Source organism: Saccopteryx bilineata, chromosome 6 (assembly GCF_036850765.1).
Source record: "Saccopteryx bilineata isolate mSacBil1 chromosome 6, mSacBil1_pri_phased_curated, whole genome shotgun sequence".
Taxonomy (NCBI): Eukaryota; Metazoa; Chordata; class Mammalia; order Chiroptera; family Emballonuridae; genus Saccopteryx; species Saccopteryx bilineata.
In genome coordinates this window covers 43,480,701-43,500,854 of record NC_089495.1, presented here as the reverse complement: position 1 = coordinate 43,500,854, position 20,154 = coordinate 43,480,701, and positions in this window count along the sequence as shown.

The window sequence follows — 20,154 nt, the reverse complement described above, 5'->3', positions numbered from 1 at the left end:
TCAGCGGTAGAGCGTTAGCCTGGCGTGCAGGAGTCCCGGGTTCGATTCCCAGCCAGGGCACACAGGAGAAGCGCCCATCTGCTTCTCCATCCTTCCCCCTCTCCTTCCTCTCTGTCTCTCTCTTCCCCTCCTGCAGCCAAGGCTCCATTGGAGCAAAGATGGCCCGGGCGCTGGGGATGGCTCTGTGGCCTCTGCCTCAGGTGCTAGAATGGCTCTGGATGCAACAGAGCGATGCCCCAGAGGGGCAGAACATCACCCCCTGGTGGGCATGCCGGGTGGATCCCGGTGGGGCGCATGTGGGAGTCTATCTGACTGCCTCCCCATTTCCAGCTTCGGAAAAATGAAAAAAAAAAGAACAATAAAACACGTGCACAAAACTAGATTATAAGAAAGTTTAAAATTATTAATGAAAAAATATTAAATAAAACCTGAAAAAAACATTAAAACTGTTATTTAAGATATTTCCATATTTTCCTTGATTGGCGTCCTCATCTGCAGTTATCTTTGCTTTTATCTCAGCCTTTTATCCTATTGGTGTCACCATTCAGGAACAGAATGAACGTTACCATGGGTGCTTAGAATACACTGTTGCACAGATGAAAGCTAAAAAAGAGTAAGGAATGTAAACTTGTGATTTCCACACTGGGCAGCTGCCCAGGCGTCCACCTTAGAGAGAACCCTGATTACAAGTGCCATTTTAACAACTGGTTCGCCAAACTCAACAAAAATTAAGTTTCGGTTCTGCCAAACCAGTGGGAACCGGCTGAATCCCACCATTGATCAAACTGTAACCTTGTTGTTTTGGAAGGACACTCTTAGCAGCCTGTGTTAACCGGCTAGGTCCAAGAAACTATTTTTAAAAATTGTTAATGTTGTTGATTCATTAGTTAACATCAATTTTTATAAATTCTTTTACATTATTCCAGCAAAAAAAAAACCAAAACAACCATTATCACTCTTTTGAAAATATATTATGCCAATAATTTTTTTATAAAGCAACCTCTATCTAGCTCAGTGATTTCTACTGATGTGAGAAAACTTTTAAGTAATCCTCATTCAAATACATACAGAATGAGAAAATAAGATAAAGTACTTTATTCCCCATGGATACATAAAGTCTGCCTTCAGAAACCAAAATACACATTCTCACTTCTATCAACCCTTTAAGGCAAATGTCAACAATTTTGAAAGGCCGTCAATTTTCTTATTAAGCATTTGAATATCCATGAAGTGCAGGAAAATAACTGATATATAAACAAATTTAGACATGATCATGGTATACCTTTTTTTTTTTTAGCAAAAAAAAGAAAAAAAAAAAACCAAAACAGTCCTCCATCCCAACATGAAAGCCATATCGGGAATATGAGCACTCATCCTTGCGTGCTCATTTCAGTTGAGTATTTACTACAGGCTGCTCAGCACCAGGCTTGGACTAATAAACACCCACAAGAGAGTCTTTACCGAGACCCTTCTAAAAGCTTGCAAGAACTGATTTAGAGACTACCCTTTGTGACTTTTGGTAAGTAACAGGGGAGAAAAGAGTGGATAACTCATTTTGTCTACATGTTTCCTTTTTAGGTTTAAATACTTGGTTGATTCCAGTACAGGTTTTTCGATTTGAACTGCTAGGAGCCCGCACTGTGCCAGGGGTGGGGAGGGAGGGGGAAAGAAGCTACGGTGTCTCAGCATCTGGAAGGAGGCTGATGAGGTGGGAACTGGCACTGGCTGCCTTCTGCCCAAATGTTAAGTAAGAAAGCTCTCTTTTTATGCTTTTGTTTATAAGTTAGGTTTCCAAGAAAAATGTGATTTGAAAGAATTATGCTGTTACCTTAAACATTTGGAATGGCTCCTGTTTCCTTATGAAGAGCTTCAGCATTTCCAGATAACAGGTCCTCCATTATCATTTAAAATCAAAGAACTTGGAGTCAGAAATGGCATCTAATTTTTGTTTCCTTTTGGTTTAGGTGTGCAATTACATCCTGGTAAATAAATCACATGATCAATTTTATTTGGCATACTAATAATTTGTATTATATAATACTTTTGATATAATGCTATAGAATGTTTCTCCTTTCCTGCAAAAGTATCTTGTAGATTTCTTTCTCTCAGCAAAACCACAAATGCTCAAGAAAGTATAGAAAAAGTAGAATAGAGAATTCTTTTTACAAACAAAACACCCAGGAGCTTAGAATTTAAAGTTAAGAAAATTGGAAAAGCAAATAAAAAAAAAATAACCAAAGAAGTACAAGTTATAAAAACATCACTATTGGGGGCCAGGACAGAGGGATGTAAAAAATAACTTTGTTAGAGTTATTTGGCTCAGATTAAATGTGGGGTGAATATTCATGGTAGTGGAAAATTGTTTTATCTGAGCCCATACTTCTATCCTTAGCTATTACCTTCTATTGTTCAAAGATGATGTTGTGTAGGATAGATTGACTGTGGAGACACAGTGCAGACCCAGCAGAAGAATTTATTTGCTGTAACCCTGCATTCTTGTAATGCTTCTCTGGGTGCCTTTCAGAATAAAGTGGAAACAAAAACAGCTAAGTGACTCATTCCATGATAAATGAATAATGAATGTACCCAAAAACATGGGCCTGTAATACCAGCTAGAATTACTGATTCAGGCTTGTCAAGAAAAACATAAATAAAATAGAAAAGGGTTTTTTTTTACAAAGCCAAGGTAATCAAAACCTTCGAACATGATAATAAAAACATTTGAAGAAGGCTGAAAATGGGGTGAGGGAAGAAGAAGGAAATGAAGATACTCAGCTATTTTCCCATGTAAAATGAGATAAAGTTTGAAAGAAATGTGGATTCTATAATTTAACAATATAAATATTCAGTTTTATTTGCTTTGCACTTCAAAATCAGGTTCTTAAATGTAAATTATAATGCCAGTATTTAGCTCTAAGTCTACATGGCATTTGTGAAATAAGTACAATCATTATTTTTAAGAGTGCCTTAACTGAGCTTTACTAAAATTTGAGTGAGTTTTTGTGGGAGGGGGGGTAGAATCTGGGACCATTCATTTTTCAAGTTGTTTGGCTCAGATTAATGCATTGATGGATTCATAGGAAGAATTATTCCATATGTTGGTCTTCTGTTTGGAGAAGGAAGAATTATTTGAAAACAGAGAAAGGAGTTTAATACACCTGGGGAAAGAGGACAGCGATGGAGGTGACTGGTGAAGCAATCACTTTCCTTTTTTTGAGAAATTGTTTCGAGCACGAATAGAGAGAAAGGCCAAATTAAGAGTTGAAGTGGTTATTTTCCTGATAGATTTTTATGAGTTTCTGCAACATAAAAAGGGCTGCTCTAGGGCATAGGTGATGAAATAAAGCACAAAGTATAAGGGAAAGGTGTTTTCCCCTTTTGTGTATGAGATCAAGTGTCACTTGTTAGATCAGCATAGTGCTGGGACACTGAGAGCCAGCACCAACCTTGGCCTAAGCAATGCTATTCAGATGGAAACATCAAAGGAATAACAGTGAGGCAGAAAGTAAGAGCCAATAGGAAACACTACCCAAGCAGCTGCCAAGAAAACTGAAGAATCTGCAGGGCATGAGGTTCTCCAGACATACCTCAGTTTTTTAAGTAGAATTCTGTGTTGTTTTAACAAACGTAGATACCTTTCAATGCAGACCTTCTCTGATGGTTTATTTTGTGTCAATTTGTCTAGAGCGCAGTACCCAAAAAGTTGATCCAGCACACCAGTCCAGACATTGCTACGAAGTTATTTTTAAGATAACATTTACATCAGTATATGCTGAATAAAGCAGATTACTTTCAAAAACAGTTATGGGTTTCGTCCAGTCAGCTGAAGTCCCTAAGAAAGAAAGATTGACAAATCCCAAGGAGGAGTCAGACTGCCTCAGACTCCAGTGGTCTCATCAGCTCCTCGTGGGTCTGCAGCTGCCAACCTGTTCTGCAGAGTTCAGATTTGCTAGATCTACGCATATTATTAGTTCTTTTTCTAAGAAGAACCTTGACTAATACCCCTACTATGTGTTAGCTCTTTATGCACATAATTTCTAGCTTTTAACAGTCTGTCAAATATTTGAGAAAATTGGTGCTCAGAGAAATTAAGCATCTTAACTAAATCATAGAGCTAATAAATTGTAGAGTGGAAATTAAGGCCATGTGTTTCTTACTCTAGAATTTGCTCTTTCTCCATCTGCTACATGTAATAAGTACATTACTAAACAAATGTTTATATCTCTGTAAAAGTCCCCAAAGTCTATATCTTTATTATTACAAATGCTATAAATATCTTTTATTACATTAGGCTATGGAAATTATTGTAATTCATTAAAGAAATTCATCAAGAGATGTCAAAAAATCAAGCAAAAGAAAATTAACAAGATAATCAAATAAGATGGGGTTTTTTTCCCCTAGATTTATACTATTATTTCAGGGAAATTATTCCACATGAGTCTAATGGAAAGAAGATACTAGACTTCAGAATGGATAAAACTCCCTTTATATTTTGTTTGTTAAAATTATAGTTTGAACGTCTATGGAAATGATTGCTTCTCAAGGGAAAAAAAATTTTGAATTACCTGGCTATCCAAGGGAGTTCCTGAGGTTAGGACTCTATTTAAATTTGATAAATTAAAAATGTATTGTAATACATACAAGTGAGAGTAGTATTAGGGTTACAAAAGGGAAAGGGGGTGGGGGAGGTAGAGGAGGGTAAGGGGGATAAATGGTGATGGCAGGAGACTTGACTTGGGGTGGTGACCACACAATACAATATACAGATGATGTATTATAGAACTGTACTGCTGAAACCTACATGATTTTAACTAATGTCACTCCAATAAATTCAATAAAAATGTTTAAATATTTTAAATAAGTAAATGAATAAAGTGACATGATTACCTACAACCAAGAGAATTATGTATTTATTCACCTTCAGCCCATATGATTATTTGTAGAAATCATATATGTATATATGTTTGTAATATATAATATATGATATGTGATACATAGTTTTAATTTCTCTTTCATAAGCCAAGGTAAAAATACAAGTTTTATCAAATCTGCAGCTAGTATTGTCTCAATGATTACAGGTCTTCAGTAAAGTTTGACTGAATGATTGAATGATCCATTTTTGTAGACATGCATGTCTTAGTGTGAACAGAAAATTAAAACTCAAGGCACAGTAGATTTTACTTCTTTCTACTTTTAACCAAACTTACTTTGAAAGGAAACAGAAAAAAATTTACTTTCACAATTCAAGAATATTTTATAATTGCATGTAATATGCATTTTATCTGTTATCAAATATTATTTTCATAGAAATTATAGAAAATATCCTACTGATATTTTTAAAATAATTAATATGTTTTAAATATTTAAATACTTTAAGTATATATCTTAAAATATTTTTAAAAATTTTAAAGAGAAAATTTTACAGGAGAATGGCAGCTAATAAATATGAAAGGTATGACAAAATTAAAATTATTACCATCCTCAATCCACTATAATAACTTATTTTGGCAAGTTATATTATAGACTATTAGATGCTGAAAACTACTAGGTTAAAGTTTCTAAGATAAAGACCATTCACACTACCAACATGCAACAACATTGGAGATAGTCATCATCATAAACGATTCATCAAATTTAGTCACCACATATAGTGAATAACATTAAATTATGTGTCCCTGTTACATGCCCTTAGTATACAATATCACCCATGTAAGTTTCTTACTAAAAATGTTTTCTTGATTGTAAACATAAGAACATAATGAGATCAATCCATAATACAGGGTATTCTAAAAACAACTGTTACAAACTTTCAAAAAGTCAGTATTATAAAAACCAAACTAAAGTAAGCCACTACACAAACAAATAAAAAAATTTTTCCATTGAAATAAATGAGAGAGATGAAAAAAAAATGCAATGTATAAACCTTGATTTTCATCATTGATCTAAAAAGAAACAAAACTCTGTGAGGAAATTTCTATATTACATGATATTATTAAATTATTACTGATTTTTATATATGTGATTAAAGCGTTTTAGTTATATCAGTGCATGGTCTTATTTCAAGGTGCTGAACATCAAAGTATTTAGAATTGTCATGATTTCTACTGTGAACATTCAAAAGGTTTAGAAAAATATGCAGCTGTTGTGTGTGTGTGATATACAGAAAACAAATATGAAAATAATAAAAATAAAGAGGCAGTGTATCCAAACTGAGATAGAAGCAAGAACACGTAACTTTTTAACTGAGAAATCTTCATTTCGCTTGGTGAGTTCATATACAGTGTGTCCATAAAGTCATGGTGCACTCTTGACCGGTCACAGGAAAGCAACAAAAGATGATAGAAATGTGAAATCTGTACCAAATAAAAAAAAATCCTCCCAGTTTTTGTAGGATGATGTGGCAGCATGTGCGCATGCGCAGATGATGACGTAACACCATGTATACAGCGGAGCAGCCCACGGCCATGCCAGTTGAGATGTGGATGGTACAGAGGAAAGTTCATTGTGTTCTGTGGCTTGTTAAATTCGAATCCGTGACCAAAGTGCAAAGTAAATATCGGTGTGTTTATAACAAAGCACCACCACATAGGAATAGCATTACTCGGTGGGATAAGCAGTTGAAGGAAACCGGCAGTTTGGTGGAGAAACCCCGTTCTGGTAGGCCATCAGTCAGTGACGAGTCTGTAGAGGCTATATGGGATAGCTACCTAAGGAGCCCTAAAAAATCTGTGCATGAGCCCACATCGAACTGCACTGAATAGGTATGAAACTGGGAGAGTTTTCCTTTTATTTGGTGCAGATTTCACATTTCTATTGTCTTTTGTTGCTTTCCTGTGACCGGTCAAAAGTGCACCATGACTTTACAGACACACTGTATATTTTTAGGAAAAAAATGACAGGGATGTCTCCAAAGTATTTCTCTGTAAGTCTTTTACATGTGTGGGTGAGAAAACCAGCACATGGTTTTTTGTTAAGTTTGGTGAAGTGTGGATCCTTCAAAGAACAAAGTCTCTCTCTGTGTAACCTTCCTCTCCCCATGTCACCCCACCCAGTCTCATCAGTAGAATCACTAGTGATAGAGCAAGAGTTATTATGCAGACAGGAGGAGCTTGCAGCTCTTACAGAGAGTGGAGCTCAGATACTGTTAGATTCAGGGAGTACTGGGGCTGCCAAAGAGTGTAACTATTGAAGGAACAGGGAGTGTTGCAAAGAGTGTAACTATTGAAGGAACAGTAAGTGCTGATATGGCTGACTCCTGTGAGGCTGAGAACAAAGAAGGTCAGAGACCCTTATCAGAAGTTTATGTTTGAAATTCGCCACTAAGCTAAAACCAGCCCCTGTTGCTATGCCGGCCCCTGTTACTATGCTGCGTGTGACCTCCCTAGCCAATAGCTAAACTGCCACATCTGCTTCTGTCCTATGCTTGCTCACTTAGGATATATAAGGGCCTGGCTGTAAGCTCCAGGTGCAGCTTCCGTTTGCAGCTCCTTGTGGGCACGGTGTCTCCGGACATCTTGAGTGTTCGCCCCTGCGCAGGTTAAACTGGCCAATAAAGTAACATCTTAACTCCTGAAAGTCTCCGAGGTTTGTTCTCATACCCGGTGGATGCTACAATACTAGCTTCAGTTTGTACCAAAGGCAAAATGCTCTATCCCTACTATCCTCCGTTATGTATTGAATACCAGCTTTGATCATAAAAGTTATCAAACAAGTCGTAAGGTAGAGCCCTGTGACTATTACCACATATGGGAAAGTAAACTTAACTCAGGTCATACCCCTCCTGAAAAAGTTTATTATTTTAAGTAAGAGAATCTACTGAACCAAGAAAGCATGGTAACAGCTAGCAGCAGCAAAAAATCCCTTCAGATTTGGGTAGCCATCCGTTCAGCACCATCTATCAGCACATTCCTCAAAATCAAAAATAGACTCAGGCTCCTAAAAGCTAGAATTAACATACTTGGAAGGTTGTTATTACTCACAAATATGTCAGCATTTCTATTGATGGAGAGAGAAACTTACATTGTTATCAATTTAATGAGAAAATTTACAACTTTAATGGTCATTTTGGGTCAGATCCAAACACTGAGATGCCTTTTTAGTTTTGCTTTGTTTTTACTGTTTACATTGTCATTTATACAGTTGACCTACAAAAGGTATTTAAAACTAGTTGTCCATTACTAAAAACTCATTATAAATTTAAGTATTCACCAGCTGAAGTCTAATAAAGTGAGTAGGTGACACAAACAATTAGTAAATATCAAAGAAAACAGAGTCTCAAAAAATGTTATGTTCTCTGAAATGATTATTTCTCTGTATATTCCTCAGAGTCTCATATCTCACAGTCATAGATATATGGGAATCAACAACACTAAAACACTCAAACCAGAATGGTCTCTACCCTACCATCTCAAACACCAAGACAAGAGACAATTTCTTGATTTAATACAATACACAAAGCATGTAAACTGGCATCTATTTCAAGCTTACAGAAATGAAAGGGATACAGATTATACCATCTGCTAATTTGCCCAGGTCTTTCAAGTGGCTTCAGACACCTACCTGAACTTCTCAGAAGTATCAATTTAATGTGGTCATTTTTCATTTTTCATTTTGTTGTTTAATATCACTGGCAATCATTAACAACTGCCAACACTGACAAATTTTCTGCATTGTTTTACAAGAATGTGATGGCAATAGGGGTGGGAGGTTGGGGAAGGGGGGAGGGGGTGAAGAAGGAGAGAGGGGTTAGGGGAGGGGAGGGGCACAAAGAAAACCAGATAGAAGATGACAGAAGACAATTTAACTTTGGGGGAGGGGTATACAGCACAATCAAATGTCAAAATAATCTAGAAATATTTTCTCTCAACATATGTACCCTGATTAATCAATGTCATTGCATTAAATTTAATAAAAAAAAACTGAAAAAAAATAATTTAAGGTCAGTGGCATCAATCTCAGATGGCACTGACTTTAATATTATTTCATCAAATAAAGATCTGATTGGAAAAAAAAAAATAGTCCAACACTGAGATCATGGTCCATAATGTGCTTTTTGAAAAAATTTTTTTATTTATTCCTTTTTAGAGAGAGAGAAAGGGGAAGGAGCAGGAAGCATCAACTCTCATATGTGCCTTGACCAGGCAAACCCTGGGTTTTGAACCGGTGACCTCAGCGTTCTAGGTCGACACTTTATCCACTGCGCCACCACAGGTCAGGCCATAATGTGCTTTTACAGAAGAATGCATTCTGAAAAGATAACTGATCACAATTATGATTTTTTTTCCAGATCCTTTAGTCAGGCAACATTTAACCGCCAGAATAGATATATTCCTACAGTGTTGTTAACCAAAAATTCTAAAGTCTTTTCAAATATTAAAAATAAATTAACAGTTATATTAATAAGTAGTAGAGTATAACCAACTTGATCTATAGAGCCTGTAGTAGCTTCAAAAACTTACATGAAAAAAATGAGATAAAGACCTGAGAGAATAGGTAGAAATTTAAAAAGTTGTCTACATAACACTCTTCATGGTTGGATCTTCCTTTTTATCTTTTAACAGATTTAATTAATTTATATCTATAGTCTGATATGATTATCATTTCCCCTCAACCAATCAATTGACCAAAGACCCACAATGTCCAAGAACCCTAGGATTAACTTGTTTCCTACTAATCTGTCATTCTTAAAAGAGAGTGTGAAATAAGCAGATTTTTTTTCTCATTTTATTTTATTTTATTTTTTAATTAATTTTAATGGGATGACATTGATAAATCAGGGTACATATGTTCAGAGAAAACATCTCTAGGTTATTTTGACATTTGATTATGCTGCATTCCCATCACCTAAATTCCAATTATCTTCCATCATCTTCTACTGGTTTTCTTTGTGCCCCTCCCCTCCCCCAAACCCCTCCATCTCCTCCCCCCACCCCGTAACCCCCACACTCTTGTCCATGTCTCTGAGTCTCATTTTTATGTCCCATTTATGTATGGAATCATATAGTTCATGGATGGACTTTGATAAGCGGATGTTTTTTTTAACTTTATCTGCCTGCTACAACAGTGGCTTCTAGTGCTGTTAGGCAATGTGTTGTTGAATAAGGAGTCTCCACAGTTTGAAGGGTCACTCTTCCTTCCTGAGTCGATCCTTATATGCTAAAAGTCACCCTATACTTTGGCCCAAAAGTTAAAACTCTAAATTTACATTCAAATGTTTACGAATTTTTTTCCCTCAAAGAGATGCCACAGTGGCTTGTGCTCAGATTTCCAAAGTCCACAATACTATAGACCAGAATTAGCTTTTCCTAAGGACCTTCCGACCTCAGTTGAAAACAAGTATCAAGCTTGCTGCTTGTTATGATCCTGGGGAGGGCTCCTGAAGCTCCTGGGTCCTACTTTTGGAATGCTTCTGCCAACTAATACTTCAGTCTATTTTATCATTTTCCAAACTTTATAGTTGGATCACAATCATATTACTTCTGGAAGATGCCTGGGATCTTTGTGCAAATAAATAAATTACCTCCTACCTCAGAGCTCCAAGGAAAAAGACAAAAGCTCTTGTGGACTCACTACAGGACAGACATGTAAGGAAGATCACTCAAATTATTCTCTTTTATTTTCACATTAATAAAAATATGTTTCAATCTATTGCTATGTGAGTCTTTTAAGTGGTTGGCATATTTTTTAAAAAAACTATTATCCCAGATGTCCAATTATTTAAAAGTACAAAAATGATAAATCATTGGTAAAACCACTACCAAGAATTATTACCAAATGATACTCTACAGCTGCTAGATGCTGACTAAAAAAAGGAAGCCTTCAGCCCTGGCTGGTTGGCTCAGTGGTAGAGCATCAGCCCAGTGTGTGGAAGTCTTGGGTTTGATTCCTGGACAGGGCACACAGGAGAAGCGCTCATCTGCTTCTCCACCCTTCCCCCTCTCCTTTCTCTCCATCTCTCTCTTCCCCTCCTGCAGTCAAGGCTCCACTGGAGCAAAGTTGGCCTGGGCACTGAGGATGGCTCTATGGCCTCCACTTCAGGCACTAGAATGGCTCTGGTTACAACAGAGCAATGCCCCAGATGGGCAGAGCATCACCCCCTAGTGGGCTTGCCGGGTGGATCTGTGTTGAATGCATGCAGGAGTCTTTCTCTCTGCCTCCCCACTTTTCACTTTAGAAAAATACAAAAAAAAAAAGGAAGCCTTCATTTCATACAAGAAGTAGTGAAGATGAAAAGGCAGTAAATCATAACTTTTGTGATATCCATAAGATGAAATAAAACTATTGTTTGGAAAAGGTCAGTTTTTTCTTTACAAAGACAATATATTTATATATAAAGAAAAATATATGTGATATTGTGAATCACATTCTTGATAATGCCTATTGAATAGGTGTAAAGAGAAATTTCAAGTGATAGAATCAATAAGAGCGATATATGAAGAAATTAGCATTTAGAGAAATAAACAGCCTTTAATTATCCATTTATATCAAAGAATAGCTTGTCAAGAAATGTGAAGGAAGGATTGAATATAAAATAAAAATTGAGACTGCCATAGTTATATGGATGCTGTAAGGAGGTAATGAGCCTCCTGGGTGAGAGATAAAGGACAGTTTATTACCCCTAGCAATAGCCACAGTGTCAATATTTTGTGCTGGTTTCCTAGTTTTAGTTCCCACAGAACAACATTTAGAGATCAGATGGAACCAGCAGTCATAGAGGGTTCATTATAAGAGGAAGCTGAGATCAAGGAACCTACATTTTTAAATGGAAAGTAATCATATCTATCCTTTGCTCCACAAAGGAACTATCTCCTTTTCCTAAAGCTGTTCACTATAAATATCCTTGAAAAGGTAGTCCAGAACAAAAGTGTACTCACTGTCTAACTTGCAAGATGTATAAAAATGTGCTGGATCAATTGTCTTCCAATAGGGATAAAGCAAGAGGACAAAGAGTCAAAGAAAAATAAGAAGAGATACCTGGAATTGTGTCAATTTTATCTGATGGCACAGATAAAATTAGGTTGGAAAAGTATGAAGCATACTAATCATTGACTGCAGCATTATTATGCAAAAATTAATGGATTTGCTAGTTTATGGCAAATCTTTACAAATGTCCAATGTAATATTAAGAGAGAGCATCTGTTCTGGTGGTTAAATTAAGGTTGACCAGTGATTTTCAACTGGGGGTGAATTGTCAGTCACAAAATATCTGGGGCTGTCATACTGGGAATGCTATAGTCATAAAAAAAAAAAAAGTGGAGACAGAAATGCCCTAATCCTAAAATGCACAAAACAGACCTCTACAACAAAGAATTATTTAGCTTAAAAATCAATAGTGCCAAGATTATCCTTAACATACATTCTTCTCATCTCAAGAATCTTACCCAATTTCAAAAAATCTAGAATAATGTTTAAACTATGTGATCTTGGAAAAGTGTTGACCCAGAGAATGTGTATTTGTCTTTAGCAAGCCAATAAAATATATTTACTCAAATACAATAATTTAACAAGTCACTTTTAGAAATATTTTGAATATAATATGAATGCAGTAATTTAAAGAAAGTTTACTTTTCTATTCACAATTAAATATTCTCTAAGTATAACGCACACTGTAATGCAATGAAAAAAATCTATGTATTTAATTCTCAATCTTTTGGAGATGAAATCTTAGAATCACCACTTATTAGCTTTATAATCTTGGAAAAATGACTTACATTTCCTTGACTCTCAACTTATCAGTTTTTAAGTGGGACAATTACAATATGCAATATTAATACTGACTGCAAATGACTTTGTTGGAATTAATTGAAATATGGAATAGAAATACTTTGTAAATTCTAAAACTACAAATAGCAGCTGAGATTTTTAAGAACATTTTTCCCCTTGACATCAAAGAGACAGAGTAGTGACAAATGGCCTATTCTTTTTCTGCAAGATCATTGATTTTTTTGAAATCCGCAAGGATTATAATAATCATCTTTTTATTCTTCTTTAGTGGGTTTTAGTTTACCCTATTTTGAAGGCCAGGTATGTGCAATTGTATAGAGTAACCTGTCAAAAACTAGAATAGTGTTTGATATAGCTTCATTGCGACATGTTCCATGAACTGTCAGAGAGTTGATTCGGCAAGTCTCTCAAAATGGGAAAATTCAAGATTGAGCATGTACCTGAGCCTACTCAGAAAAAAAGAGTTACGTATGTCATTTTCATCTGCGTGTGATATCATTCTTTTTCTTTTCATTCCAAAAGAAGCAGTGTCTTGACTGTCTCTTGGATTTGATGAACTAAATATATTTTGCTCAAATCTAGCTTTTATAAGAGGTGATGGTAAAAAGAACAAAGGAAGCTTTTAAGAACAGAGCTGAAACAACCTAAATGGACTAAGGCACTGAAATGCTATAAAACCTACCTGAGACTTTTCTTAGGTAAAGTTATCAGTTGTCCGGATACAATTTTGTTGGTGTAAGCTCAAGGATAGCATACATAGCTTGCAAAGAAAGACTGACCGCAAATTTTCTGTGTTACTTCCACTGGCTGAGCACAAATACTTAAAAACTGTCTAAGAAGACCATAGAACTCTATTTTCAGAATTACCTATAAAAATCTAATCACCCTATATGTGTTACAAGGATGGTTTCAGATGCTGATTAAACTGAGGTTAGGTGCAAATCTACATAACAATGAAACAAGCGACTGCTTTCTACTTGTAAAAAGTAGGCTGATTAATTTGATTGACATCAAGTGAGAGAAGTTTCTTTTTACCTTGAAATGCAATGAGAAGGTTTAAACATGACAATATATGAGCACGCCCAGTTTTTTTTTCTTTCAAACATAGGAGGCATTCAATAATTAATAGAAAATTTTACTATTCCCCTAAAATATTTATGTGTTTTATTCATTGGTAGTGAAATTTTAAGCCTTGAATAAATTTAGAGAATAAAATGGGCAAAGCTATCATAAAATAAGATAAAAAATTATATGCCAGTACTGGTGAATTTTCTATTAAAATATTTTATGTTTATGGTAAAGTCTCGCTGCATAGTACCTGCTACCCGTGGTACAGGTATTATACAATGATATACTGACTTGGTGGCTGACTTTAAGGGCACAAATAGGAACTGAATAGCAACTGTGATCAAAACAATCCCTTGTGCTTGTACAGCAAACAGTTTTGTAGCCTGTTGGGGTGCAATACACATCTTATAAGGGCCCCTTCAAATATCTATGGGCTCTTTGCCAGCTCCTGAACACTGAGCACTGTGATTACTTTCACAGTTACACAGAACTTCTAGAAAAGGTGAGCAATGGGGTGTAGCTGAGAAAGCCACAAAGGTGAGGGAGGAGAATATGAATGATGTGTGATTCCTGTCGGTGTGTTTCAGTCCCTGGCAGAATGCTTAAAGGTGTGTTGGAGACAAACCTGGAGGACCACCCTCGTTTAAAGCCATCCCACCTCAACAGCCAGCCCATTCGGCTGGCAAATGTAAGTCAACAGTTTGTCCTTTAATCAAATGTTTTATATGTAGAGAAGATTTGCCACCAGGTCAATTGCTCTACTCAGTTAAAACCAACTAGAAACCAGAGAATGGGTACTCCTTGACCAGAAGAGAAAGAAGTTGGAGAACATACATACAGATAATCGAGTTTCGAGTGGAGACTCGAGATTCTGAAGGCAGCCTTTGAGCTCTGGCTCAGCAAGAGCAGTAAGAGCATCCAGAAATGGGAAAAAAAAGACTGCATGTTTTAAGAGACAACTTTGTTCCCCTACATTTTTTTAAAGATTTTATTTATAATGTTAATGTTTAATTTTAGAGAGGGAGGAGAGAGAGAGAAAGAGAAAGAGAAGGGGGAGGAACAAGAAGCATCAACTCCCATATGTGCCTTGACCAGGCAAGTCCAGGGTTTTGTACTGGTGACCTCAGCATTTCAGGTCGACACTTTATCCACTCTTCCACCACAGGTCAAGTCCCCCCTACTTTGTAATAGTATTTTACAATATTTTGTATGTTACAAAAACTAGAACTTTAAATTAATACAGATTTGTTCCAGATTAAATACATTGCATTTTATGTTTTTAATTCTTTGATTATTAGACATGAGTTTGACAATAACTAGTAAGTCCTAACATTTAAACTGTGAATAACTCAATGAAGATAGTCCTTAATTATTAGACAATTTTCCTAAATGAAAAATGAAAATTCTCTGGAGTTCCTGGAATGTCACTTAAAAATAATTTGTTTTGGATGAGATTGCTATAGGTCTGTTTATGGCCATAAGCTAGATTCACTCAGTGCCTTGAATAAAGCTTATTGTGCATTAAGTACCTTTGCAGTTTTCTTCAACCATTTCTTCTGGGTCTATGGGCCCCCTTTAGGGTCTGAATATACAAACATATTTTGCACATGTGGGTGTTTAGAAATGCTATTTGATGATAATGATGATGATTTCCTGAAAGTGAAGGTTTTTCATCAGAGGGATGTGTGACTGTTGGAGACTTGATTAAATTCTCTTGATCTCTTTTAAAAATAGGATGAATTTGCTCATCTGTTTGAGACAGTTAAAGAGTATTCTTGTCTAAAGGCAGAGAAAAGATGGGATGACTTCAAGGTTCCTTCTAATTTTATGAGTCTATGAAGTAAGATCATTTATTCTGAAAGAAAGCTTGAAGGTTTAGTGTATAGAAGATGGTGACCAGCTGCTCTCTCTCCTTACTGATTACAGAGGAGGAAATGTGTTTAAATTTGAACACGAGCAATTGAGGCTTTGAGGGAAGAATTTTCTGACACCAAAAGTATTTCAAAACCTAGGACAAAAGAAACCAAGAAATGCAGCCAGTTCACTTTCTTAACTAGCACTCTACTCAAGGTTGAGGTGAATCCTTTAATACACAGAAGAACGTACACATGTATTTTTCTCTTTCTGCTTTCTCAACATCAGTTTAGTCTTTCTTTAGGACAAGTTACAGCACTATCGATTCTTCAGAAGAATCCACAGGGAATATGGTGATTTAGCTGGACCCACAAATCTCTGGATTGATGCTCATTATTTTGCATTTGTTAAAAGTTAACCAAGAGTTTATGGGATTCAGCTAGGACCCACTAGAAATTACTTTAATGTTCTCTTATTATCTATGACTCTGTGTATCACAAGACTGACCATATGTTATGAATTGTACTAATTTTATTCATTTCAGATGCATAAGCATAGACATTAAAATATTAAAGTTGCTACTCTTCCAATCTTTCACATTAGCTAAAATTCTATATGAATTAATATTTCAAAACTCCTATGCTTGAGATTTTTAGAAATTTTATTTTAAAAATATCTGAAAGTAGGTGCAAATTATTAAAAACTATACCATTGGTAGAAAATGCTTTATCAACCCTCTAGAGAAAAAAAAGAAAGTAATTGGTAAAAAAGAAAATCTATTAATAATTGGTTATTATGAAGTATAAAATAACATGACAATAACCAAATGATCATGAGTATCTATACACCCTGGAAGAAGAAGATAATTTATTATATTATTTAATTCATGTTTAACAACTTATAAAAAATCTAATATATTTATAAATATCAACAGTTATATAATTTAACAATTATACTTTATGGACAAAATAACATTTATTTGAACAAATTATTCATAAATAGATATATCTATTGTGACATTAATAAATTATTAAAAATATCAAATAAAATATAACATTACCACCAGAAACAAAATTAAAATTTTTTCAAGTATTACTTAAGAATATAACACGCACACAAAATTACTTAAAACACTGTATTTTATTCATCAGACAAACAAAACCTAAATTTTATTTGAATATACATAAATTTCAGAATATTTAAATATGATCAATTGTATTGGTTAGGATGCAGCGAGCTACAACTAATAGAAAATAATTTTAAAATGAGGGAAAGGTGTGCTAACAATAAGACTCCTCAGGTATAATCGCTCAGGGGTTGTCTGTTCTCTCTCTGCCACCCATAGAGTTTGGCTCTCTTCATGCTCTGGAAAGTCTCCAGCTATTTCAGCTGTTCCACGCACATGTGATTCATTCCAGCAGAAGAAAAGGGACTGTTTCTACCCTTGATCTTCTATTTTCCAATAATACTTTTTCTGAGAAGTTATGCACCTATCATTTGTCAGAGCTTGGTGTGTACCTTATCTAGTACACTGGATTATCCTGACTGGCTTTGTGTAGTCTGGTTTTACCTCAGGCAGAAAATAACATCATCTTCCATAAACACCTGGTTGTAGAGAGCAGGGTGCCAGGAAAGAAAAGGGAGACTGACAAGTCGACAACAACAGAAAGTCCAAAATACACATATTTTTCTATTTTATTTATTCAGTCAAAATATGATAGAAATGTCATTCTTTATGCATATCCATACAAATATACCAAAAAAGTGAAGGCAGTAATAAAAGCAAACCAAAGAAATCACACTAATCATAATCATTTGTATCAAGAAATAGAGACTAAATCTCTCCTAATTCCATTTGCTTACTGTACCAGCCAGATGGAGACTTGCTTTTAAATTATGCCAGACTTGGCCCTGGCCGGTTGGCTCAGCGGTAGAGCATCGGCCTGGCGTGAGGGGTACCAGGGTTCAATTCCCGGCCAGGGCACATAGGAGAAGCGCCTATTTGCTTCTCCACACCCCCCTTTCCTCTCTGTCTCTCTCCTCCCCTCCCGCAGCCAAGGCTCCATTGGAGCAAAGATGGCCCGGGCGCTGGGGATGGCTCCTTGGCCTCTGCGCCAGGCGCTAGAGTGGCTCTGGTCGCGGCAGAGCGACACCCCGGAGGGGCAGAGTATCGCCCCCTGGTGGGCAGAGTGTCACCCCTGGTGGGCGTGCCAGGTGGATCCCGGTCGGGCGCATGCGGGAGTCTGTCTGACTGTCTCTCCCCGTTTCCAGCTTCAGAAAAATACAAAAATAAATAAATAAATAAATTATGCCAGACTTTTTAAAACATTATACCAAGATGTAGTTACCATTTTCTCTGTGCTTTGCATATAGAAGTAAAAATCTAATAAAACTAAATTTTTAATGTTAAATATTCCCTGAACTGGAAAATAATTTTTTAATAAAGAAAACATTGATGTCTTTGGATATTTTGTCTAAAGAATATGCTTATAACTTTAATATTCCATCCATATAATTATGTGTTACCATAAGATTGTAATTTGATCCTGATTAAAGAACATTTTGTTCTTAAGGTAGTATGTTATTTAGTAATTTTTCTAAAAGCCAAAGAAAACAGATTGTTCAAAATTTAAATAAATTTGAAATGTGTTTAACTTTTAGATTTGGTTGGCAAATCTAAGTTTCATGGATGTCAACACTACTCCTTAAATATGCATTAAAGGTTGGATCAAAAAGGGAATTTTGATGATTTTACTATAACCTGATACTTATATTTGTAATTGGAAAATAAATAGACTCTTGATTTTAACTAAATTGAGAAAAAGACAACCAAATTAATAGACTACTTAAAAGAATGTTACTATCACATATAAAAAATATTTTGCTATAGATGTCAAATTAATATTTATCTCATATATAATATATAAAAATGATCTTATATATTTATCTTATATATGTATAATTTAATTGCCCATGTAACCATTGATATTAAATATCTTTTAATAGTAAAGTTTCAGAATCAGGTAATACAATTCAAAAGAACACTTAAGTTGAGTGGCAATGTCTATTTTATTATCTACCTAATGTCAAACCTCCCTACTCAACAGATGAAACACAATTGGCCTAGCCAAACATGATGCTCATATTGCCACTTTTCAAGTCCTTTTTACTTAGGCATGGCCAAATAACCTAAGTTTTGCCAATAAGATATATATGAGTATAAATAGATGACTGTCAAAAAATTTTCTAGGAAGGGTTTTTGCTTTTCTGGTAAAGCAGAACCTATGACCCTTTCTCTTGCTCTCTTCTTTTGAATTTAGGCATGAAGTCTAAACAGCCACCATGTCGTTTCATTCATATGAAAAAGGACAAGAAAGTGCGATATAGTGGGTTTTGACATCATTGTCACTAATCTAATGCGTAAAGCTGTTTACATTCAGAAAAATATTGATCCTCATTTTTTACAAAAGAGAAACACTTGGCCCTGATTGATTGATTGACTTAGGAGACAAGAGTGTCGGCCTGGCATATGGACATTTATGGACATCACGGGTTCAATTCCCGTCAAGGCACACAAGAGAAGCAACCATCTGCATCTCTCCCCACTCCTGCTCTCCCTTCTCTCTTCGTATCCCTTCCTCAGCCAGTGGCTTGGTTAAAATGTCAGCCCCAGGCACTGAAGACAGCTTGGTTGGTCTGAGCATGGACCACAAGATGGGTTGCCAGGTGGATCCTGGTTGGCCTGGGCACATGTGGAAGTTTGTCTCTATCTCCCCTTCTGACACTTAAAAAAAAAGAAAAAGAAAAACTGCATATGTTTCCTTTTCCTTGTAGCTGAAAGCTATCTAAACTGATACAGATAGTTATAACTATACAGCTATAAAAATACAAGAAGCATTGTGCATTCATCTAGTTATTTGAAAAAAAATGGACAGTTATATAGTCTACTCATCACAGATCAAGTAAAATAATTGGTATTTTAAAAAATATACTCACAAGCAAATTAACACTTCTACTATTGCCTCATGAAACAATAAAACTAGCTATTTAAAATTTGGAGGATTTAACTGCATCACCAAATTATTTTTTATAAGATAGTAATTGTATAGTTAGCTATAATTGTATCACTTGTATTGTTTTTTTAAACAGATCATGTTCTATTTTCATTATTAGAAGACACATTTCTTAGAAGACATTTTTACCTTTGATCAAACTTTAAGAAATTTAAATTGTCGCATTATCTAAAACAAATTCCTCTAAGCCTAGAATACTGTCTCTGGCATTTGTATAGCCAGTGTTTAGGGAGAAACATAAGATATTTTTAAATACTGAATAAAATACATATTATGCTATTTCTTGAGGACAATAGTACCTACTTACTGCTTAATGGCTTATTTATGATTAAGAGATGACATAAGAAAGTGGTCAAGAGTTTAGGATAGAGTCAGACTCTTATTCATGTGGCATTGAGGAAGTTATTTGCCTGTTCAAATCTCATTTTGCTTATTT